The sequence below is a fragment of the Vombatus ursinus genome, unplaced genomic scaffold, assembly GCF_900497805.2.
Source record: "Vombatus ursinus unplaced genomic scaffold, bare-nosed wombat genome assembly UNPS02014817.1, whole genome shotgun sequence".
Taxonomy (NCBI): Eukaryota; Metazoa; Chordata; class Mammalia; order Diprotodontia; family Vombatidae; genus Vombatus; species Vombatus ursinus.
Window position 1 is genome coordinate 7,277,626 of NW_020954595.1, and position 24,438 is coordinate 7,302,063.

The 24,438-nt window shown below is 42.9% G+C and overlaps 1 protein-coding gene across 2 annotated transcripts in view; it reads left to right on the plus strand.

Moving 5' to 3' along the window:
- Positions 1-24,438, plus strand: part of RALA (RAS like proto-oncogene A) — a 56,843-nt gene that overhangs the window by 13,314 nt on the left and 19,091 nt on the right. Inside the window, exon 2 of one of the 2 annotated variants that reach the window (XM_027835902.1) lies at positions 10,743-10,808. The exons of the other annotated variant lie outside the window; for it this stretch is intronic. The gene's annotated coding sequence lies outside the window, so the exon portion shown is untranslated. The remainder of the gene's footprint in view (positions 1-10,742; positions 10,809-24,438) is intronic. 2 annotated transcript variants of the gene reach the window in all.

Genomic DNA, 24,438 nt, shown 5'->3' on the forward strand with positions numbered 1-24,438 from the left:
TGTGTGTGTGTGTGTGTGTGTGTGTGTGTGTGTGTGTGTGTGTGTGTGTAGCTGTTACAAGAGCTAGTTGTAGGGGGAGGGGTCTGTAAGTTGTCAGTTCTTCCAAGGTTTTATGATCTAAGGAGAGGTGGGGTCACTGCTCTCCTGACCTGTGCTCAGGTTTAGGCAGGACCATAAGCACTCTTTTCTGCCCTGGGACTATGACCAGGGACCCTGCACCCTTATGGCCACATGATCTAGTGGGCTTGTGCTCCCTCTTTCGTTGGGACCACAACCTGGAATCACACATGGCCAATCCAGCACGGTCCTGCACCCAGTGTCGGCAAAGGGTCCCTTGTAATCTCCTTCTGACCAGTTATCTGGCCCTTTTACCATGGCGCTGGAAGCCACCGATGCCAATTCAGTCACTCCCAAGGCCTGCTGCTGGCTTGCCTGGGTGCAGCCTGCATTCCGCTCTCACCCTAATGAGAGAGACCTTTCCTGTCGACCTTGTAAGTTGTTTTGGGCTGGGAAACGCCACTCCAGAATCCTCTGTGAGGGATTATTTAAAAGTTGTGTGGAGGGCTGTTTGGGAGAACCAGGCAAGGCCCTGCCATTCGTTGCTCCTCTGTCTTGGCAATTCCTCCGACATTTTAACTTAATTCGCAATATTCATTTATTCACTCAAGAAAAATATGCTGGAGTTTTTGCTCTTTGTGTCTCTATAAGGGAAACGTGGAACAAGATGGTCTCCTTGCCTTCTTCCTACCTGATTTTGGCAGCTGAGAGAGAAGAGGGAGAACCTTGTTTTGGCCAAGGCCCAATCCAGCCATAGCTGGGCAGTTTGCAGGTGCTTTGGATAAGTCCTTGGAACTTTGTAGCTCCTCAGGGGCTCTTCTGGCTTCAGAGGTATTGCTTTGTCTCCTAGGCACCCTGAGCCCGGTGATGCAGGGCCATCAACCAGTGTCTTGGACCTTTTCACCCTTCCCTTTCAAAATGGTGGCTCGATCCAAGCTGGCGCAGAAAGTAGATAGAGGAAAATGAAATTTGGAGGCATGAGCAAATTTGAGAAAGCTGCTAGAATTTGCATTTCATTGGCCCTAAGGGTAGTCATGATAGACTCGGCCAGTAAAATGAAGGAAACTCACCTGAACAGAGGAAAGAACAATTGACTGTTAGAGACTGATGTAGACATATTCTGCTAAACTTTGGTCCTTGGTTCTATGGGTATGGTCTCAGATCCTAAGAATCGGCAGGGATCACAGAGGCTGTCTAGTTCACACCAAATATCCCTGGCCTGAGGCTGCCCATCTCACTTTGGGATGGCTCTAATTGTGAGGGCGTTGTTCTTACATCACAGGTTCTTAACCTGGACTCCAAGAACATAAAAAGAAAAGTATTTTGATAACGATTTCATATTTCAGTATTATTGTTTTCTCTAGTAACTCTATGCATTTTACACATTTGGAAACATTATTCTGAGAAGGGTCCATAGATTTCATTAGACTGCCAGAGAGATCCAGGACCAAAAAAGTTTGGGGATCCCTGCCTCAATTTGCCTTTTTGTGGCTTTCACCCTTTGTTACTGGCTGTATCCTCTAAGGCTAAGCAGAGGAAGTTTAAGCTTCCTTTTGTATGAAAGATGTGTAGATACTTAGGAGGTGGGGGAGTGGACTGGAATCACTCCAGTTTTGTCAGCTAGTCATTCCATGGAACGATCTCAAGGCCCTTCCACCATTCGAGTCACCTTCTTAAAATAATTTCTTAAAAATCCTGAACAAATATGATGAACATTTCCATAGGCAAAGTAGGACAGAAAAAAGATAGTTCATGAAACTAAATCTCTCATGTCCAGCTTCTCCTTTTAGGCATATACTAAATACACCGGATAACTTTCAAGCTTTTCAGTATTTGCTTCTTTCCTTTATCCCATGCTCACGTTTCTGTCAGTAAATGAAAGCACCAAAGACGTGCTCATCAGATATGCAGAGGACACAGAGTTGGGAGGGAGAGCTGCCATAGAATCTAGAATAAGGGTCCCAAAAGATCTGAGATCATATTGAGAAAAGTATTCCTGAGTCCTTACCCTTGGGTTCCCAAAGCCACCTGGCATACTGATCCAGGGCTTTTAGTGAGCTGTAAATTCACTGAGTCAGCCTCCTGAGGAGACCACAGAGAGGCTCAGTCTAGTCGTTCCCCCTGTGTTTGCCAGTATTTTATAGAGGAGTGACTTGAGGCCCAGCAAGCAATGAAAAGACCATCTAGTCCCTTCCCTGTCATTTTAGAGAGGAAGAAATTGAGGCCCAGAGAAGGGAAAGGACTTCTCCAAGGTTTCACAGATAATAAGATGCAGAGTTAGGATTTGAAGCTAGGGCCTCTGGATCCAAATTCTGGGCTATTTACATCGCCATATTTTCAGATTAAGTCCAAGCGGAAAGCAGAATACTGCCCTGATAACTAGCTCGCCCTGACCAAAGCCTGATGGGACAAAGGCACGGAGGGTAGAGATGAACTGTTGTGTTTGAGAAGTGGCAGGAGGGCCAGTTGGAGTTCATTGGAAAGCATGTGGAGAGTGGAGAAACAAGGACAAAGGCCAGAAGGGTGGGATAGGGGCCGTGGTGGAGATCTTCAATGCCAAAGAAAAGACTGTATTTGAGCCTGCAAGTATTTGGGAGCCACTGGATTTTGGGGAGTAGTGACATCACACGTGCACTTTATGAAAGGCCCTTGGACTGATGGCTGTATTAAGGATGGGCTGGAGAGGGGAGGGACTTCAGTCGGGGGAAGGTGAGTGCAGTGGTCTAGGTGAGAGATGATGAGGGCCTGAACCAAGATGGCAGCTGTGGAGGAGAGAGAAGAGCAGATGAGGAGTACGAGGAACAGCCAGATTTGACAGCTAATTGGATGTGTCGGGTGGGGAGTCTGGGATGACGCCAAGGTGACCTGGACGCGTGGTGGTTCTGCCCCAGAACAGGGAATTTGGGAAGAGTGGTGTGTGATTGGCATACCACAGGCAAGGCCTCAGCATTCCTAGTGGCCAGTTCTGGTGGTAAGCATTCCTTATGGGCATCCTCTCATTCTTCCTTTACAAATTACCTTTGCTATTGACTCTGTGAGCCATTCACTTTTTGTCCTTTACAGGCCAAAGGTTATTCTCCTGGACAGGAAGAAAAAAACCCAGTAAAAGAAGAAAAGAACCACTTCTGCCTTCTCTGTCAGTCTGTTGTTGGGCCAGAGTCCAGTCTCAGCTGTGGCCTCTTCCTTTTGGCCCCGTTTCTCCCACTCACCTTCCTGTGGTCCTGCTCTCTGATTGCCTCTGCTGGAGGGTGGTCCTGGCTCCAGTCTGACAGGGACCAGATCCCCGTTACAGGGCGGAGCCGCTCCCCTCTCCGCTTCCCCTTTCCCTGTAGGTTGTCTTCCCCATTAAAATAGAGACCCTTGGAGGGCAGGAACTGTTCTGGGTTCTGATTGTATCCCCAGCGCTTGGCTTAGCACTCACAGGCAGGCTGAAATGCTTGGTAGTCAGCATTGTTAAGTATCTACTTGCATCAGGCACTTGCTAAGTGCTAGTGCTGGGGATGCAAAAAGAGGCCAAAGACAATGCATGCTGCCTTCCAGGAGCTCACAGTCTAATGGAGGAAGTATGTACGGTCAAGCTGCAGACAGGATAAATAGGAACTCATAGCATTTATATGGCCCCTGCTATATGCCGTGCACTGTGCTGAATGCTTTTTACAAATATTAACTCAACTGATACTCGTAACAACGCTGGGGGAAGGTGCTGTTATCCTAATTCTACAGTTGAAGAAATTGAAGCAAACAGATGAAGTGACTTGCCCAGGGTCACACAGCTAGTAAATAAGACTGGATTTGAACTTGGGTCTTCCTTACTCCAAGCTCAGCATTCTATCCCCTGTGCCACCTAGCTACCTAGGCGATTGGCCAAGGTCACATAGGTCGTGAGGAGCAGAGTAAGGGCTGCCAGTTCAGGCTACTGCTCTGCCCTGTCTCTAGGCCCCGCTGGATAAGAAGTCACCACGTTGTATTTATTCTGTCTCCGCATCATCCTAGGTCATCTCCACCTTCTTTCCATTCACAGTGCTGATCATAATATCCAAGTGGCCTGCTTCACCTCCATTCGCTTCCCCTCCAGCCCTTCCTAAGCCTTGGTCTGACCCCGGGTTCAGAAGCCTTCAATTTTTCCTGATGTCACAGTGATAACGGAGAAGCATTTCAAGCCTGGAAGGCCAAGTCCAGCCTAGCTTTCTAGTCCATTTTCACGAATCTTCTTTGTGAGCCCTATTCCAGCCTAATGGAATGAATGAAAAGCCGTTCTGCTTAGGGGTTCCGTTTTTGTCCGATGTTGTCCTGGAAGGCAAAGCTTGAATCTCTGCCTTTGGGGTGGGGGGTAAGGAGGGGCACAGTCTCTGGTGGCCTACCAGAGGGCAGCCGGGGATGCTCGTTCACTTTGGAAGCAGCAGCATGTATGTGTGCGTGTGTATGTGTATGTGTACGTGTGTGTGTAATTTAGGCAGAAGTTGCCGAAGTCAGATTCAAAAACAAGGTTGAAGGCAGTAAGCAGTAAATAGTGTATGTATCATGTGCACATGTATGTATATACATTTTAAACACATACTATAGCTAAAATAGGCACTCACAAATTTGACTCCTCGTTCTTTCTTGGCTGAGATTTTAATACGTGAGCTTAGTCGTGTATGTGCTTGGACGTCTGTCCGTCTGGTCTCTCTGCAAGGAACTGGGAAGCCCTTTGTTCTTTTGTAACACGTAGGTCTAAGAAAGCTTAATTGTCAGGATCTGAGGTGATCTCATTTATCATTTCAAATTGTATCCAACCCACAGGGAAGGATGACATAAGCTAGCTGGAGGCAGGCCAGCTCAATGAGACCATGTCACCTAAGATCTGCTGGTCTGGAAGGCAAAGGGTGGGCACCTAATTGCTGTCCTTTGATGTGGTTCTTTCCAAAGACACTCATTGGATGGCCCCTGAGTACCTAATCCTAATTTTTACCCTTCACTGGACTCTTTTCCATTTTCAGTGATACCTTGTTATTCCTATCTTTTGCTTAAGGGTACCTTGTAACACTGGAGGCTTCCATTTTGGGGTCGTGGTAGTGAAGTATTACAAAGTGATAGAGCAATTAAAAAGGCATTAGTATTACAGTTTAAAAAGAGCTGAATTTCAGTAACTAGGTAGCTGCCATGAAATGGAAAGAGCTCTTAGGGTCAGATGTGAATCCTGGCTCTGTCATGCATGGACCAACATTGGAACCCTGGGCAAATCCCTCAACCACTGGGCTTCTCTTTCTGTTCATAGTTCTTTTTTTTTTTCCTTTAGGGATGGGGTTGAATGACTTGCCCAGGGTCACACAGATAGTAACTGTCACGTGTCTGAGGCCGGTCATAGTTCATTTGTTAAATGGGGATGCTTTGTTGGAGTTATATGTGGAAGTATCCTGGAAACTGCAGGGTGTTTATATAAATGTAAATGTACCTGTTATTGGTAACCTTATCTCTTTGACTCAAAATTTGTAGCCAAGGGGGAACATAAATGGTCTTTCTCTCCACTCCCCGCCCCCCAACCCTCCCCCACCCCTTGTTTTTTACCTAATTTGTTTTTTTCTCTGGTATAGGAAATTTCTAGGGAGGAACTCCTTGTGCTGATGCTCACCCACACATTCTCTTCACGTTATAGTCCTTGGGACTTGCCTGGGCTCTTAAGCTCAGATGACTTCCCATGTCTGGATATGCTAAGAGGTGGGATTGGAACCTCGGTTTTCCTTCCAGTCTCAGAGACTAGTTCTCTATCCACTGCTCTAAACTGCCTCAATCCTACATTTTTCTAACAAGTTTTACTAAGAAGATACAACGTAATGAGTGACTAGATTTTGAACAGTTTTATAATGTAACTGGTTATGAAGTTGTTAGGTGCCTGCTACTTTATGTCAGGCGCTAAATGAGATGCTGAAAATACAAAGACAGTAATGAACCATTCTCAACTTTAAGAAACTTGGGGTGTCTCAGGGGAAACAACATGTACCAGAAATATGGACTGTATGGGAATGGATCTGAGTTTCATCATCAGGCATTCCTGTCGATGGAGTCCTAATGCCCTGACTCCTCCCAATCCCAGGAGGTCTTTCTTTGTGTTCTCTGTACCTTCATGAAGGCCATAGAGAATATCCTGGAGGCCTTGCTATCGAATGGCATTCTTTATAGAGCATCCCATTGTTTTCCAGACATTGTGACATCTCATAAGCGTTTGTAGCGGCTCTGGAGGCAGGTCCTTTGTCCCCACTTTGCATCCACAGTACTTAGTGTTAGCTCTCCTTCCACCAGAGGATTTTACTGCTCTAGAAATCTTGTATACCTATAATTTAAAGATGTTATCACTTATTATCATAGAATATTAACTTTGCTTCATAATAAGATGTCAAATAGTGTATGCAAACATTTGGCACTTTACCAAGACAGCTTCCTGGCTCTATGAAGTTATTTTATACATTCTCTCCCTATACTTAATATGTATTTGTGTATGTGTATGTATCTTGAAACACTGAAACAAGGAAGTAAATGATTGCCAACTCTTAATAATCTTGTTGTCTTTCCTTTCTATGCCTAATTAACGTTATTTTTTTTGTATTTGAATGTACTTTTACTAACAATATAATTGACTACAAACAATTACCATGATAGTATTATACTGTGTATTACCACCTAAAAAGTTTTAGCTCTCTACTAACTACCACATCTTTGCCGAGGGAGCTCATGGATAAACTAGAACAGAAATGCTTTGGCATGGTAAGGGTCCATGGGGACAGCTAAGTGGCGCAGTGGATAGAGTACCGGCCCTGAAGTCAGGAGGACCTGAGTTCAAATCCAGCCTCAGACCAAACACTTGACACTTACTAGCTGTGTGACCCTGGGCAAGTCACTTAATCCCCGTTGCATAAAAATTAAAAAAAAAAAAAAAGGTAAGGGTCCATGCAATTTGATACCCCCCCATTTTCCCTCTCCATTGCTTGTCTGTCTTTTTTTTTTTTTTCAAACAAGTTAATAGATATATTTCCCCTCTCTTTGAGATGATAAGTGCCTGATAGAGATGATATATGTGCAATCATGTAAAACATTTCCATATTTATTCCATATTAACTTTAAAATGAAAGTGTTTACCGCATTTCTTTCGTATTTTACTATTAGCCACAAATTTTAGTTCTAAGATTTGCCCAGTTTGCTGTGACAGAATGAAGCCTAAAGTTCTCAGGGTAATATCACTTCTGCCATACATCCTTGGCATAACTGATAGGCAGGTGTTCTACCTTTAATAAATATTCAGTTAAAAAAATTGTAGATAATGACTTCTGCCATGAAGTCACAAGAATCTGTTCACTTTGGAATTCCCAGAAGCAAAGATAGGTACCATGGGACAATTTGATCTTCCCATTCTATGGGATAACGAGTTTTATTATGTTTTAGATTAGCAGTGAGTTAGGCTTCATACTCACTAGACTGTTCCACATTGTCCCCAATACAAGAAGTACCTCAGATGATTTTTACCTGATTAATGTTGACTTAGTTCTGATGAGCAGCATACTTCTGATTCAGAAATCTACTTGAGCCCTCTCAAATAAATAAAGAAGGTTAAAGCACATCATACACATTGGCAAGGATGCCAAAAGAACAGTTAACATGGAGGGACTCTGGATCCACAGGCACACTGACAACTTCTGGGTAGAGCTGGGAAGGGGCCCAGCCACTCCAGACATATTTGAAATTCTGCAAAAAAAGTTACTATATATGCCTTTGACATCTCAAACTCACTACTGGGCATATACTCCTGACAGAGTCAGACAAAACCAAATTACCATATGCCAAAATATTCAAAGCAGCCTTTGTGGTTGTAGCAGAGAACTGGGTACCTTTCAGTTGCAGATTGGCTCAAAAAACTGAAGCACAAATATAATGACATTTCACAAGATTATCTCGTCATAGGCATATATAACTTGAGGAAATTCAAGCTTATGCTTGAATGGAATAGGAGGGCTGATAGAAGGTAATGAGCATTTATATAACACCTGCTCTGTGTCAGTCACTGTGCATAAAAATAAGATATCTTATGTGACCACATTGATTGCTGAGGATGGAGTGGAGAAATTATACAGAATTTAAGACCCTCCAAATCAACATATATTCTAATATTTGGTGACTTTAATGCCAAGATGGGAAAAGATAAGGATAGAAGTATGTGGGAAAGGAAAGAATGAGAGAGGCCCAAAACATGTAGATTGTGTAGAAGCCTCATACCCCTATATTAGCACTTGCTTTGAAAAAAGAATTGATAGGCTGTGGACATGGGAAGCAACAAATAATGCCATGTTTTTACAGACAGAAAAAGACTTGTCATTAATACTGGTATAGAATATAAACTCATTTGAAAAATTTTACAAAGTTGGATGATTATGAAAGATACCTGCCCATAAAGAAAAAGAAAACAGTGGAAGGTAAAACCTAAACCAAGGGCACTTAAAGATGGAAATTAAAGTACTTTAAATAGAGAAAAATGGAAAAGATTTGCAGAGACCATTTTAACAAACTTTTCTTCATTAACTTGGATGCTTAGAATGTAGAAAGCACCCTTTTTTTTTCCCCCATAAGGGCTATGTTAGAATGTCATGGAATTCCTGCTTACTTAAAGGTTGGTGAAGTCAGCTTTCTTATAGTTCATTCACCTATATTATTTTGTTTTGTATATGTCACAAAATTTAAAGTGGGCAGGGGCTAGATCGAAAGAACAGCTTGGTGTGGAGGATTCAACCTAGATCTTGCCCTTTGCAAATGCAGTCAGTTAAATGGATGGGATAGGCTTGGGGGAAATGAACCCAAGTTCTTCTGGGGAACCTTGAATAAAGGGTAGTTAGTTGTGTACTCATGGAGAATATATTGGAGAAAGAAGGACTGACTCTTATTGGCTCTTGGGGGTGGGATGTGGGTGAAGGATCTGCTCTAGTCTTGACCCACGCCTCCTTCCGTAAGTAGGGTGGACAAAGAGTGTTTACTGAATGTCTTAGGCTGAATGTAGAAAAAACTTCACAATGTGGGGGATCCACATGTGCATTGAGCAGTCTCGGGACATAGTGGTTTCCCTCTCAAGCAAAGGCCAGTGGGTCATTTGTTAAGGCTCTTACGGGGAAGGATATTTTCTCAGGATCAGGATGAGCCAGATGGTCTCTGAGGTCCTTTCCAGTCTAGGATTCTGTAGTCTTTTGTGTTTCCTGTCAGGTGGAGCATTTGAGTCCTTGCGTGGGAGGTCTCTTTGTGGAAACAGCTGTGAGCCAAATTCTTTTTTTTTTCCCAGGAAAATCTTGGCTTGGCAGAATGAGCCGGAGAGCGCGAACATCTCCACTCATAACATAGGTCCTAATTGTGCTCCCTTGGATTTATGGAAATAACAATGAGACAAGAGCCTCCTTTCTGAGAACAGCCACAAAGCGAGATGTTTGCCCACCATCCCTTGCTCGGCCCTGTCTCAATAATCTCTCATTTATATAATGCTTGTGCTTTATCTTCCTTAGCCCCATATTACAGATAATGAATCTAGAACACAGACAGATGAGATGTGATTTCCTGGTTGTCCAGTGTTGTGTCCAGTAAAACATCACAGAAGTCTATGGACTTTACTCCCAGGAAGGCTTTGGGTCAGCCCTCTTCCTCTTGTTCTAGAAACAGTTACAACAAGCCTCATTGTCTGGCCTCTAGGCCCTTCTGAAAAGTGGGGAGAGAGCAGGAAAAAAGTGGAACTTCAATTCCATGTATTGTTTATTTCGAGAGGTCATCATCTCTTGAATCCCTGGCCCCCTTATCATTGCACCCTGCCAAACCTCAGCCTTGGATCATTCCCATCCACATCTGTCACCTTCCCTCCTCCACTCAGGCTGCTGAGCAAAGGTGGAAAAATCATGTGGCCATTCTGACTGGGTCCACTCCAGATTTATGTTACACAATCTCAGCTGGACCCACTGAGCCATTCTCCTGCATTTCCCTTATCAGCTCACTGTCCCACTGTCCACAGCAGCTCTTCCAAACCTTCTTATCCCTCCTCATACCTCCCATGGCTCCTTCCCCCCATCCCCTCAATGGAGGACCTTTCCTCATATTTTACCAAAAAATCAAGGCCATTCACCAGGAGCCCCCTCCTCTCCCTCTTCTTCATCTCTTATCACTCTGATGCCTTCTGTTACTCTCTCTTTCACCTCTGTCTGCCTTGAAGAGGTAGCCTCACTCCTTACCAAGGCCCTCTCGTTCACTTGCACAAGCTATCCCATTCCTTTTCATTCCTTCCCTCCATCCCCCTCTGTCCTCTCCACTCTATTGCTTCCATTTTATAAGAGCTCCAAGACAGGCAGGTAGAGCAGAAGGAGTAGAAGGAATAAGGGTAGAGTGGGATTTGGGCCTCCCTGCCACTCTGCCTTAGACCTAGACAAACCCTTCTCTGTTCTCTCTTTTTGGGTACCCTTACCCCCACCCCTCGTGTTTGATTTGCAGCAGCAGTGGCCTGGACCTTCCAGAAACGAGTACAGTCTCAGGCAGCAATCGCCGTTGTAGGGTTTTAAAGCCAGAAGGGGCCTTGTTGGTCCCGTTCAGCCATCCCTCATTTTCACAGAGGAAACTAGGACCTCAGAGAGGTGCCTGAGATCTGCCTGAGGTCACTCAGAGAACCAATAGAATCTACCTCATTTCTCTTCTAGGGTTGGAGACTACAGCAATTCTGATGTCTTGTCAAGCTCATTAAAGCAGCATTCTGCATATAGAAGGTAAGAAGTAAATGATTCTCATTTAGTAGCACTTTCTTTAAAAGTTAGATCGCAGAAAAGAGTTTCCTGCTGTCTGGATAGAAGGTGGCACGTGTGTCCCAGACAAAGGTCGAACTTGGTTCCCAGCCGTCACGGTTAGGAGCAGGTTTGCGTCATGCTTTCCCACGGTGTCTTATTTGAGCTTCACAACAAGACAGGTACTCCAGTGGATATTATCCCTGTGTCACAGGTGCCGAGCGAGCTCCAGAGACGCTCAGTGATGGACCCTGATCACACAACCAGAAAGGGTCACAGGTGGGATGTATACCCAGGCTTCTCGATCCCAAGGCTAGTGTCTTCTCCGCTTCACCCCAGTAGTTACCTGGAGACGTTCCATCTTCCTTCTTAATGCCCTGGAGAGCCAGGAGGATCTTGGCACAATTTTCACTTCATACCTTGTTCTACTTTGAGATGGCTTGCTGCTTCAGTATCATCCCCAGACAAACTCATTTGAGATGTGGAGGTGGAGGACAACCAGTCTGTAGAATGTGATGCTAAAGAGCTGGTTTGTTCTTTGCCGGTGGTCATTTCTACTGTCATTCCATGCCCTTGTGCTTGTGGCTGATGTGATCTGGATGGCCTCATTCATTGTGTCATGCCCCATTTGCTGGTGGGCTCTGCTTCTCTACATTATTTTCTTGGCCACCATCCTCAAGTAGAACAAATTCATCTATTGCCTGAGATTAAACTGCATCCCAGATTCCACTTTTAGCTTTTAATATAGTAGGAAGCCTGAGCTATGTCGTCTTTCCATGCATTTAAAAGTAAAACGATAAATCGAGTCATACTCCATTTAGCTCGATGAAGACCCAGCAAAGAATTTTTAAAGGAACTTCTAAATGTGTGTTATCAGTATCTTGGACCTTCTGAATATTGACAATGCTCCGGTGCTTTGTAGTCTATCGTGAATGTGGAAAGGTCACCTGGAGCGTTGTGGAGTGGTGCCAGGGCAGCTTCTGTGAACGTCAGATAAATGCTTTCCACCTCTGCAGGGTGGGTATGTATCGCTTGTTTTCTCAAAACTGGAGGCATGGGTAATTGTAGACAGCCATCTCTTGCTTTAAATCCTGCTGGAAAGTGAATTCCTTGGAAGAAAGAGTGACATTTGAAAAAATTCCTTGTCGTGCCGTGAACATTGAGGTTGTCGTTCAGTCGTTTCAGTTGTGTCTGACTCTTCGAGGCTCCATTTGGGGTTTTCTTGGCGAAGATACTGGAGTGGATTGCCGTTGCCTTCTCCAGCTCGTTTTACTGACTCATCTAGCTGAGTTCAAATCTAGCCTCAGGCACTTACTAGCTGTGTGACCCTGAGCAAGTCACTTCACCCTGTTTGCCTCAGTTTCCTCATTTATAAAATGAACTAGAGAAGGCAATGGTAAAACCGCTCTAGTATCTTTGCCACGAAAACCCCAAATGGGGTCACGAAGAGTCGGACATGAGTGAAAAGCAGCTGAACAACGATTGCCTACAGGCTTAGAACTGCTTTTTGCTTCCCTTAGGGAGAACCATCCTGCAAACATTTGAGCCTGTCTTGTGGTATCTTTTTAGTATTTAATTAATTATCTTCCTCTGCCATCCCCCCTCCCAATAGATACACCTAGGCTGGAATCCCTAAATTATCTTTGGCACTTTCCGTGTTACTTACATGAGCCAGTCACCAAGTCCCATTTCTTCTTTACTCTGTCTCTTGCATCTCTTCCTTTTAAAATTCATAGCTGCCGCCCTTTTCCAAGCCTTTATCTTCTCAGAGTTGTTATTACGGTGGTTGGTCTGTCTCCACCCCTTCTCCTCTGTCCAACACCTCACTGCCAGATTGAGCTTTCTAAAATATACTTTGATCATGACTTGGCTGCATTGATCAGATGCTGGGAAGAAGTCCCAGGGATGGGAAATAAGGCCTTAGGGCAGTGGATCATCACCCTTTTTCCAGAAACAATGGCAATATTGATTTGATTATAGTTCCCAGCCCAGCTGCAGGCTGGATGTCAAGAAAACAGCCAAAATGGAGACTGGATGGGACGTGAAGTGTGGCAGCCAGCCAGATGTGGCCTCTGAGAGTTTGCTGTCACTGACTCACAGTCTGCACTGCCTGGCCCTAAAGTGCCAAAACTGAATGGCTTACGTCCCCTGGGGTGTGGTCTTTGGGAGGTGCTGCGGTCCTGAGTTTATAGAGGGAGTTCCATAGTCAGTAAATGTTTATTAAGCACCTGCTGTGTGCCAGGTACTGTGCTAAGTGCTGGGGGTACAGATATGAAAAGAGAAAGACAGTCCTTGACCTCAAGGAGCTTACAGTGTAACGGGAGAAGACAAAACACAAGGAAGGGATGGGGGAAAGGCGCGTGACGTGGTGTCCAAGCTGAGCTCTCTCCTTAACTGGCAGTGTGAGAGGCTGAGGAGAGTCAGCATGAAGTGGAGTGCCCAGGCAGAGAGATCTTCCAGAATGATGAGGTCATCCCAGTAATGAGCTTCCTGGGGCCTGGTGGAGAAGTCTCCAAGCAGTGCCCCAGGTGAGGCATGAGGAGATCTGAAACTGGGCTGACAGGAAAACCATTTCTCGTGAAGTTAGAAAGGGGCTTAATGAGTAAATTAAATGTTGAGATGTCTCTCCAAACCGGTCCACCTTGGTCTCCTATTTCGTTGTAATTCATCCTGAGTCAATTCTGCAGCAGGATTTTAAGTGTTGTGTTACTGCGTGAACTTAAGTGAAATAAAATGAGTGGGAATGAATGAGACTTTATTAAATGCCTGCTACGTGTCTCAAGCACTGCAAATATAGATAGGAAGTCAGGACAATTCCTGCTGTCAAGGCCTTCCTCCTCATTGAGGAAGGCAGTACACCAAGGCGAGCTCACCTGTAGTGAGAATGCTCAATAAGGCCCTTTCGTTCCAGAGGCACAGTGAGAGAATGGCCAGCAGAGGATTTGCCCGGAGAGCGTAATGCCGGGTCCTCTGGAGCCTCTGTTGTATCTGAATGCAGATGGAAGCAGACTTATCACTTTGCTTTTGTTTTTTCTCTTTCTAGTGGTTTTGCCCTTTTGTTCTGTCTGATTCTTCTGTCACTGCTCGACTAATGTGTTGCCATGATCTTTATCTGGCCACTGGACCCAGATGACTCTGGAGGAGAGAGTGAAGCTGGTGATTTGCACAGCCATCCCTCACTTAACTCCAGTTCACTTGCAAGTCATGGCATCACCTTCCTGATGTCATGGTCCTCTTCAAGAGTGAAGGACAAATAACAATGTGGAAATATAATTCATATGATTATACATGTAGAAAAACAATAAAGCAAAGAAAGAAAAAGAAAGAAAGGACTGGGGACGCCCCGCTCACCATAGTGCATTTAGTTTATCATGTTCTCTAATTCAGACTTTTTTCTCATTGAGAATGGCCTTTGCAATTAGTCTTGATTAATGTTGCTGTAATACTAGTCAAACAAAACACTGACCAGCATAGGGCAGTGACGCAGAAGTGCCCGGGCATGCAGAGGATCATGGAGGGCTAGGGAGGGTTCCCCTATTCCTTCTTGCTCAGCAGCATGGAGAAGAGGCCAGCTAAAGAGGCTGCAGTCTTGTCAGCCACCCACGGCTCTCCAAGTCTGTGCTGTATCCTGTCCGCTTTACCTGAAATGAAGCCCTGGTGAAACTAAACCTGTTTTTGCTGGGAGATTGTTTTGCATTTTAACCAAGATATAATAAGAATGAAAGTAATGGGGCCGATAGCATACTTTTGAATTTATACATGCATTTCCAAAGCATATGTTTAGCTTCCACCAAAGAACTCTGCTGTCTCACTAAAACATGGGGCCTCAAGGTAACACCAGGTTCTTACAGCCCGGGCTGGCATGTCCAGTCATGCTAGAGAGGTTTCAGTGGCCCAGTGAGACCTTTGTCTTTTGTCTGAGAATCAGCCTAGTGAACTTTGAAGAGGTTCATCATCAAAAGATCAGACCCAGGGTGATGAAATATCTGGCCACAATAACCTCACAAAGACTAAGTAAGACTTGTAAGTGAGAGCTGTAATCTGTGTTAGCAAAGGAACTGCCCACACCAACAAAATCACGGGTCTGCAAATTATATTGTAGCAGAAACCATAATCTTATTAATCTTCTGTATGACTTAATTCAGGCAAAATTATATTATTAATCATTATTTGACCAACCATAGAAGTCTGAGGCCACATATATCCCTAATGAAAGTCTGATTACGCCACAGGATTTTCTTAAGGAAGAATACAATTAGTGATGCTCCTAATTGTGGGTCTTAGAGTGCTAATAAATTCTTTGTTGTTGCTAGGAAGATGCTTCCATTTTCAGCAGTCTTCTTGAAAACGTGATCCTTAGAATTCTGCCTTTAATTGAGACAGTCTGCTTATATTTTTTACAAAGACTATTATTGGAGAAAATTTTACTTCTTTATTTAATATTTGGCATAGTCTACCAGCAAGACGAAAGCCTGTTTTCCTCAAGTTGAATTAATTTTTTAAAATGAGACTTGGGTATAATAATGTACTAATAGAATAATTTACTAAATGGACTCTTGAGTCTTAATCATACCAGTTAGGTGTGGAGACTGCTATATAAATACTTTTTTTTCCCTGACTATTGTAATTATTATAATAATTATTATAAATAATTATTTATGTGAATGGTGGGAGAACTCTGTTTTATAGACTTTTCCCCTTGGGGTTATAAAAGACAAGCTATTTTGGTTATGACTGAAAAGCTCCCCATTTTTTTGCTTCTAAATCCATATATAAATAAGTCCCAAGCAACTCATACATTCTTCAGTCACTTTTATTTATTGAGTACCAAGCACTGTGCTGAGAGCCATGAGGAGGTGTCAGTTGGCTTTCAGTCCAGGGGAGAAGAAAGAATAGGTACAGAAAAAGGTCTAGGCCAGCCAAGGAAGATCTGTGTGAAGGGCCCTGAATGCCACTGATTGCTGCACTATGGGAAGGCTAGAAAGGCTTCATAGAGGCCAGGGGACTGGAGCTATCGTGACCCAAATCTGAAGGCCTTGAACAGGGATTGAAAAGTGGGCAAAAGACTTCTTCCATCTCTTAGGGACCACTAACTCCGCTAGAAAATTCTGGCCTTAATTAACCTTGTAATTACTGGGATCAGGGAGGTAAATGCTGAGTTGTAGTAACTCATAAGATTAACTCAGCTTTAATTAGCTGCCAATGAGTTGGCTTAGATATTCACAGTTGAAGGGAGAAATGAAGCAGTCCCTGCCCTTGAGAAGCTTATGTTCTTTTTGGGTTCACAAACCTAGTAAGCTTGTGCCCCTCAAAGTGCGGTTAGTCTACCGTGACCACTGTTCTTGAAGCTATGCCAGCTCTTTTCTATTATGGCTCCTTTTTAAGCGCTTCCTCCCCCTTTCATAATATGTTCTAGAAGTTTCTGTGGCCTCAGAGTCAAGTTCATTGGCCTTGAGTTTACACAGTCATGTCTCTTACCTTTTTTTTTTTTAATTGGGACCTTTACACTTCTTTTTATTTTTTTACCTTATTTTATTTTTTTTGGTTCTTGTTTTTTTTTTTTGCTAGGCAATGGGGTTAAGTGACTTGCCCAGGGTCACACAGCTAATGAGTGTTTTGTGTCTGAGGTCGAATTTGAACTCAGGCCCTCCTGATTCCAGGGCCAGTGCTCTATCCACTATGCCACCTAGCAGCCCCTTACACTTCTTTTTAGCTGGGTAGTCCTGCTCCCATTTCCCACCGTCTTACGGGACCCTAGGATGCCGCTTTTCTGCATCTGATCTCTTGAACTCAACCCTGGGAGCCTGGGTCCTGTCTCCTTACTCATAGTGGGTCTCAGTTCTTCTTGTTCTGAGAAACGTTGAGAAAAGTTGAGAAGGGAGAGAATACTTGAAGCTGGACAGAGCCAGGAAGGCTCAGTGGTAGGTGTGACCCCTGTGGGCTGCCTGTTGAAGAAAGAAGGAAGATTTTCGTAAGTGGCCGGCCCCGGATACTTCAGTCATTGGGATGGCCTGGAAGAAGAGCAGGAGGGTTTCCATCTTGGATCGTAGATTCACAGCTAGAATCCCTCAATCCAGGCCTCTCAATTTCCAGGTTTTCTGTTGAGAGGGAGAGGGGAAGACTGCCGAGGGTCTGGTCGAGGTTGGATGCTCTGTGCTTGGAGAGGGCCGCTCAGCCTGGTTTCCTGGCTTCCTCTGCCATCCCATAGTTTGGAGGCCTCTTCCCTCAGTGGCCATAGGATGCTCCATGCTATTCTAACCCCCAATTAAAAAAATAGCTTTTTATTGATTCTCCTTTGCTTTTATCTCACTGGGATTCTTCCTGTATCCTCTCAACTATAAGAATTATAAGTTAATTATAAGAAAGAGTTTAAAATGTAAAAGGAAAAGAGGAAGAAGAGAGGAAAAAATCGGTAAAAGTGACCAACGTATTGAAAAAGAACCAGGTGATATATACAGTATCCAACCCCCAACTTCAACTCAGAGTCAGGAAGATCTGAGTTCAAATTCTGCCTTAGATACAAGTTGGCCGGATAACCCTGGGCAAGCCACCTGCCTCTCTCAGCCTGTTTCTTCATCTGTAAAATGGAGCTAACTGTAATAGTCCCCACCTGGAAAGTATGTGGCGAGGATTAAATGAGATAATTAAAGTGTCTGTAAGTGTGAGCTACTAGTATTATTTCTTCCTACATGTGTTTGTTTTCTGTTTTCTACAGACTGTTGTCAAGGCAAGGGCAATTGAGGGAAAACGTGTTAGGGATTTAGTTTACTCCGAAATTCCAAAGAACTAGTGATTATGCATGAATTTTGCATGATTGAGCAAAAGCCTCATCAGGCCCGCAGCAGGGGCAAAACCTGGGAAACTGCCCTCCTCCTAGTGGCACCACTGAAGTGCGTGTCTTCCATGATACCCAGAAAGATATCGATGGTGGATGTTTCCACCTGCTTCTCCTTCCTTCTTCTCCCTCATAGCACTGTTGCGATGAGACCGCCATCTGTCAGCCAAGGTAGTGGTGCATCCTTGGGGCCTAGATACCAGCAACACATGCAGCCCCACCACCATGCTGACAGCCCCAGACTACTCATCTGGATACCGGTTCTGTCTGCATCATCTTTACCTTCCCCTGTGAGAAGATTAATGAGCCCTCTGGTTCATCACCCCGGCTCCTACTTCGGACAGCCCCTGTCATCAAGATTCACTGCTCTGGGCATGTTACCTCTCTTGGTACCCCTCCCCATTCCTTTCACATCTGCATTCACTCCAGTCCCACCAGGTTTCCAGCCTCCCTATCTCCTTCTCTTCCCACCCCTTCTCCTAGGTCCTTCATGTGAACAGATTTCCCTTCATTCTGCACATTTTTCTATTATACTCATTCCCTCTCATCACTTAGCCTTTCTCTGCCTCAGTATCTTCATCTGTTAGCGAAAGTCAGAACTGCTGACCTGTAAAGTCCCTTCCAGCTCCAAATCTGGGTCTTTGCAGTAAGCAGCTTTTCCTTGAGGATGCTGTCTCTTCTCAACAGTTGTCTAAGCCCTTTCTCAAGGTCTGAAGGTGGGGTCCATATATTACTTGTTATTACTGTTCCGCACTGCTGCTTCCACACCCTTGTCCACCATCGATTGACACCCTCTTTTCTGAAATTTAGACCCCAGTGCCTCCTGCTGCTGGGTCAGCGACCCTTGGAAGTTATGCTTGGGGAGCACAAGTTCCGTACCCGAGTAGGCCAAGCTGGCCTCTGTCACTATGACGTCACAGTTGTATTGGGAGCACTCTTCCTTTCTTTCCCATCTTGAGTCGATAACACACTCTCTTTTACCCTTGTTTGACCGTTGCCCGTTGACTGCCGCCCGCCCCGACTGTTCGCTCTCTCCCCCAGCAGCAGCGGTGGCAGCTGCTCTCAGGAGTCCCGTGGAATGCTTCTCTGTCCTGCGACCAGACCTTTTTTTCTTCTCCTCCTTTCTCTTAGTGCTGAGGACGGCCTGCTGGTGAGCAGCGCTTGTCCGTGTGCCAGGCAGGAGGCCGGGCAGAGCAGTAATAAAGGCCACATGAGGCAGTCTCCTCATGCTGAGAGTCATAAGAATATGCAGATATTCCGGCTGCTCCATTTGCAGAAATGACTCATAGGACACTTCACAAGTTTCAGCTTTTAACAATCCATTCTGAATGCTCAGGAGGAGATGGTGATTTTTTTGCATCTTTTTGACGCTGGTGCTGTAAGAACTGAGATTCCTGCCTTTCCTGTCATCTTTTTTTTTTTTTAAATGCTAATTCTAGGTGCAGGATGGCCTTCAGTGTTCATTCTGAAGATGAAGAATGGCTTTATTACTCTCGTGGGTCACTGAGATGAATAAGAGCCTGAATTACATTTCAGCAAGCTAGGCCATGTGGATGACAAAGAGAACTGATTTTGAGTTAGTGCTAATCAAGGGACTTTTAAAAATAATGTGATTTTGTATTTTGTCCTTTGAAATAAGGCTAGTTCACAAAAATGGATCCATTTTAATATTGTTTTCAGAAAATGAAAAATCTGGTTTCCAGTTTAGCTTCCATTTGGCTATGTTTTGTTTGTATATTTTAGTGTATTCCTTTCTAAGACTTTAAACAGTTGGCTTAAAACTTCTATGACAGATTGGTTTGGGTCCTGATTGCTCACAGACCTCTCTAGGATGTAAGTTGCCTCCTTTTAGTTTATTTTAAAAGGCCTACTGTTTAAAACCCCACAAGAAATTACTTTTGTGTTACCTCTTTCAGGTCCAAGTCACTTTCATCTTTGATGAAAGAGGTGGGTGATTTCTCTGTACTGGAGGATCAGGCTAAAGAGAGTGTCATGTTTTCTAGTTGAAATATGAAGTTCATCTATGAAATAGAGATGAGGGAAGCTTTCCCAGAGCTCTGAGAGAACAAGAGAACAGAAATCCTAGTCAGCTGTGACTTGGTTGTGTGAAAAGTCCAAGGCTAAATCTAGACTAGCTCTTTGGTAACAACAGAAGAGTGAGGTCTTGAAATAACTTGCATTGGTGAGAGATCCTTAAGACCATTTTTTATTCTTTTGTGGTACCAAGTGGTCATTCTTACTGGGTGGATCATGTAGGACTGGCTTCATTTCATCTAACTCGTACAAGGATGAAAGTTGGACCTGCCCTTCTGCAAACCCGAGAGTCTGCTTGAATTTACCTTTTTGTAATTCCTGTCACCCCGCTTCTAAAAAAAACCAAGTTAATTTGATGCTATTTTGAATGCCTATGTATGGAGGTCTTTCTCTGTGAAGGGAGCAGACAGGATTTTGAAATCATTATTCTATATCAGATATTGTAGTCACATTTGACTCAAGGGTGTCTAGTGAGTTCAAGAGCCCCCTATGCTTACCTACTGTTTGACACTTTCTAAAAGCATTTAATTTGGTTTTCTTCCAACTCGGTATCTCTTACTCATTCATTAAAACTGTTCTCATGGAAGATGCTAAAGCTAAATGGGAAAGGGAGCTTTTGTTTGTGGGTGAGATGCTGATTGTGTCAAGCTCATGATTGTTGTGTCTTCAAATGAGGGACACATTTGTTCTAACGATCCACACAGGAAAAAACAAGTGGATCGGTCCATGATAAAGATAGGCAGCCTGGTACAATGGATAGAGTTTTGGGCTTAGAATTAGGAGGACTTGAATTTGAATTCCACTGCAAACACTTCTTGCTATTGAGCCTTTTTTCTCTATAAAATGTGGGTAATAGCACCTACTATTTAGGTTTACTGTGAGGATTAAATTAGGTGATGTATGTAAAGCTCTTTGCAAACCTTCAAGCACTCCATAAATGTGAATGATGGTGGTGGTAAGGGTTGTAGTTGGATACAGCCCATAGAGTTGGTCCATCAGTGTATAGACACTGCATCTGGGAGATCAACTGGACCCCAAATCAAATAGGTGTAGGAAAATGTGCTGAATTGCTTTGGGGAAATTTTAGGATTTTTAATGATTCCAAGCTTCTCTCTGAAACCAAGACTCATCTTTTTAATATCTCTTTTTTCTAGTGATGCCATATGACTTCAAGTCATTAGAATCCCATAGTTCCTAAGGAATTAAAGTGAAGGGTCACCCAAAGGGCAATGGAAAGGCACGTGGTGGGTACAACTAGGTTACAGTGTATTTCCAGCAAAGAATTGTGTAAAGAAGGTCATCAGAGAGAGATGACTGCTAAGAAGAGGTGGGCTGGTGACATAGCAGAAACAAGGGAGCACTCCTGGGCAACCTCCATTGGCTTCTGCATCCAGGGGTGTCCATTATCAAGGCGAGGAGGCTTTCAGCACCTTGGGCAGATCACTCTGGAAGATTTGTAGAACTTAGATAGCAGTTGTTAAGGAGGAGAAGATGTGAGTGGGATCCAGTCTGTGTTGTTGGTGGGAATGCTTACATTGATGAGATCACAAATCATTTGCTTAATCAGAAAGCAATTCGCATATTTTGAGTACCTACTATGTGTCAGACACCGTACTAGGGCTAAGGATATGACAACAAAAATGAAGCAGTCCCTGCCCTCAAAGAGCTTAGATTCTATCTAGGAAGGTAAGGTGCCTATCTGGACACATAGAAAGTAAATACAAAGTGATCTTAAGGGAGAGGTACTAGAACCTAAAAAGATCAAGGAAGCGTTGATGTATGAAATTGACTCTGAGCTGAGTTGGGAAGGAAACTGGAGATGTTAAGAGATGGAAGCAATGAGGACCTGTATGGCAGCATGGGAGACAGTGGCATGTATAAGGACCAGGAAGAGGACCCCTCTGGCTAGAGTCCGACTCTAGCTGCTAGACCTTAGGATTTCTGAAGGGGAATAGTGAGATTTCTGAGATCCCTTTCAGCTCTGAATCTATGATCCTATGAACATCTATTGAAGTACTGAATTAATTACTGAATAATAGAAACCTAATTAATTCAGGGGTTTTTTTGTTTCTTATGTTTTTTTTTTTTTTTTAGAAAAAAATTAAAAAATTTTTGCACTGTAATTTTGGAAAGAGTGATCATCTGCTTTGTCTTCCCCTGACTTTCTGTGCTGACCTCCACCTCCTGGAGTTAGGTGTCCTCTGGATCTTTAATGTTTCAAGCTCCTGGGCCTGGAGTATCCCTGTCTTGATTGGTATGGTACCTGGTCGCTGTGCGATTTTGTACCCCAGGGCTTTCTGATCACCCTGCTCCTTTATCAGGGGAACAGAAGTTACTTACTATTGTTTCTCATTGGATTTCTTTTTTATTTTTTAAATAGTATTTTGTTTTTTCCAATTATATGTAAAGACAATTTTTAACATTCATTTTTTAAAATTTTGAGTTGCAATTTTTTCTCCCTCCCTCTTCCCTCCTCCCTTCCTAAAACGGTAAGAAATTTGATACAGATTATATATGTGCAATCATGTAAAAACGTATTTCCCTATTAGTCATGTTGTGAAAGAAGAAACAGACCAAAAGGAAAAAAAAATGAATAAAATAAAGTGAAAATAGTATGCTTTGCTCTGTATTCAAATCCCCATCAGTTCTTTCTCTGGATATGGATAGCATTTTCCATCATGAATCCTTTGGAATTGTCTTGGATTGTTGTTTTGCTTAGAAGAACAAGGTCATTCATAGTTGGTCATTGCACAGTGCTGCTGTTACTCTCCTGGTTCTGCTCATTTCACTTTGTATCAGCTCATGTCAGTCTTTGCAAGTTTTTCCGAAATCTGCCTGCTCATTATTTCTTATAGCACAATAGTATTCTATTATATTCATATATCACAACTTGTTCAGTCATTCCCCAATTGATGGGCATCCCCTCAATTTCAAGTTTTTTGCCACCACAAAATGAGTTGCTATAAATATTTTTGTACATGTAGGTCCTTTTCTCTTTTTTATTCTCTCTTTGGGATACAGACCTAGTAGTGGTATTGCTGGGTCAAAGGGTCTGCACAGTTTGATTGCCCTTTGGGCATAGTTCTAAATTGCTCTCCAGACTGGTTCACAACTCTAACTATGCATTAGTGTTCCGATTTTCCCACATCTTCTCCAACATTTATCATTTTCCTTTTCTGTCATATTAGCCAATCTGATAGATGTGAGGTGGTATCTCAGTTGTTTTAATTTATATTTCTGTAATCAGTAGCAATTTAGAGTATTTTTTCATATGATTATTGATAACTTTGATTTTTTTCATCTGAAAACTGCCTGTTCATATCCTTTGATCATTTATCAGTTGGGGATTGACTTGTAGTCTTACAAATTTGACTCAGTTCGCTACATATTTGAGAAAAGAGACCTTTATCAGAGATACTTGCTGTAAAAATTTTTTCCTAACTTTCTGCTTTCCTTCTAACCTTGGTTGCATTGGTTTTGTTTGTGCAAAACTTTTTAAATTTAATGTAATCAAAATTATCCATTTTACGTTTTCTAACACTCTCTATCTCTTGTTTGGTCAAAAAATCTTCCTTTCTCCATAAATCTAACAAGTAAACTATTTCTTGCTCTCCTAATTTGCTTTAGACCTTTTATGTCTAAATCATGTACCCATTTTGACCTCTTCTTGGCATATGGTATAAGATGTTAGTACCTACCTAGTTTCTGCCATACTGTTTTCCAGTTTTCCTAGCAGTCTTTGTGAAATAGTGAATTCTTATCCCAGAAGCTGGGATCTTTGGGTTTATCAAACACTAGATTTCTGTGATCATTTACTACTGTGTCTTATGTACCTACTGCATTCCACTGATCCACCATTCTATTTATTAGTCAGTACCAGAGAGTTTTAACGATTGCTGCTTTATCATATCGCTTGAGATCTGGTGTGGCTAGGCCACTTTCCTTTCCTTTAATTCCCTTGATATTCTTGACCTTTTGTTCTTCTAGATGAATTTTATTATTTTTTATAGCTCTACAAGATAGTTTTTTGGTGGTTTGATTGGCATGGCACTGAATAAATAAATTAATTTAGGTAGAATTGTCATTTTTGTTATATTGGCTTGGCCTACCCACGAGCAATTGATATTCTTCCACTTGTTTAGATCTGACTTTATATGTGTGAAAAGTGTTTTGTAATTGTGTTCGTATAGTTCCTGGATTTATCTTGGCAGGTAGACTCCCAAATATTTTATATTGTCTACAGTTATTTCAAATGGAATTTCTCTTTCTATCTCTTGCTGCTGGGCTTTGTTGGTGAGATATAGAAATGATTATGAGTTATGTGGGTTTATTTTATGTCCTGCAACTTTGCTGAAGTAGTTAATTATTTCAGGTAGTTTTTTTAGTTGATTCTTGAGGATTCTCTATCATCTATCATGTCATCTGCAAAGAGTGATAGTTTTTTTTTCTCATTGCCTGTTCTGATTTCTTCAGTTTCTTTTCCTTGTCTTGTTGCTATAGCTGACAGTAGTACAATACTGAATAGTAGTGGTGATAGTGGACATCCTTGCTTCACCCCAGTCTTATTAGGAAGGCTTCTAGCTTATCCCCATTATAGATAATGCTTGCTGATGGTTTTAGGTAGATGCTGCTTATCATTTTAAGGAAAACTTCATTTATTCCTATGCTCTCTAGTATATTTAATAGGAATGGATGCTGTATTTTGTCAAAAGCTTTTTCTGCATCTATGGAGATAATTACATGATT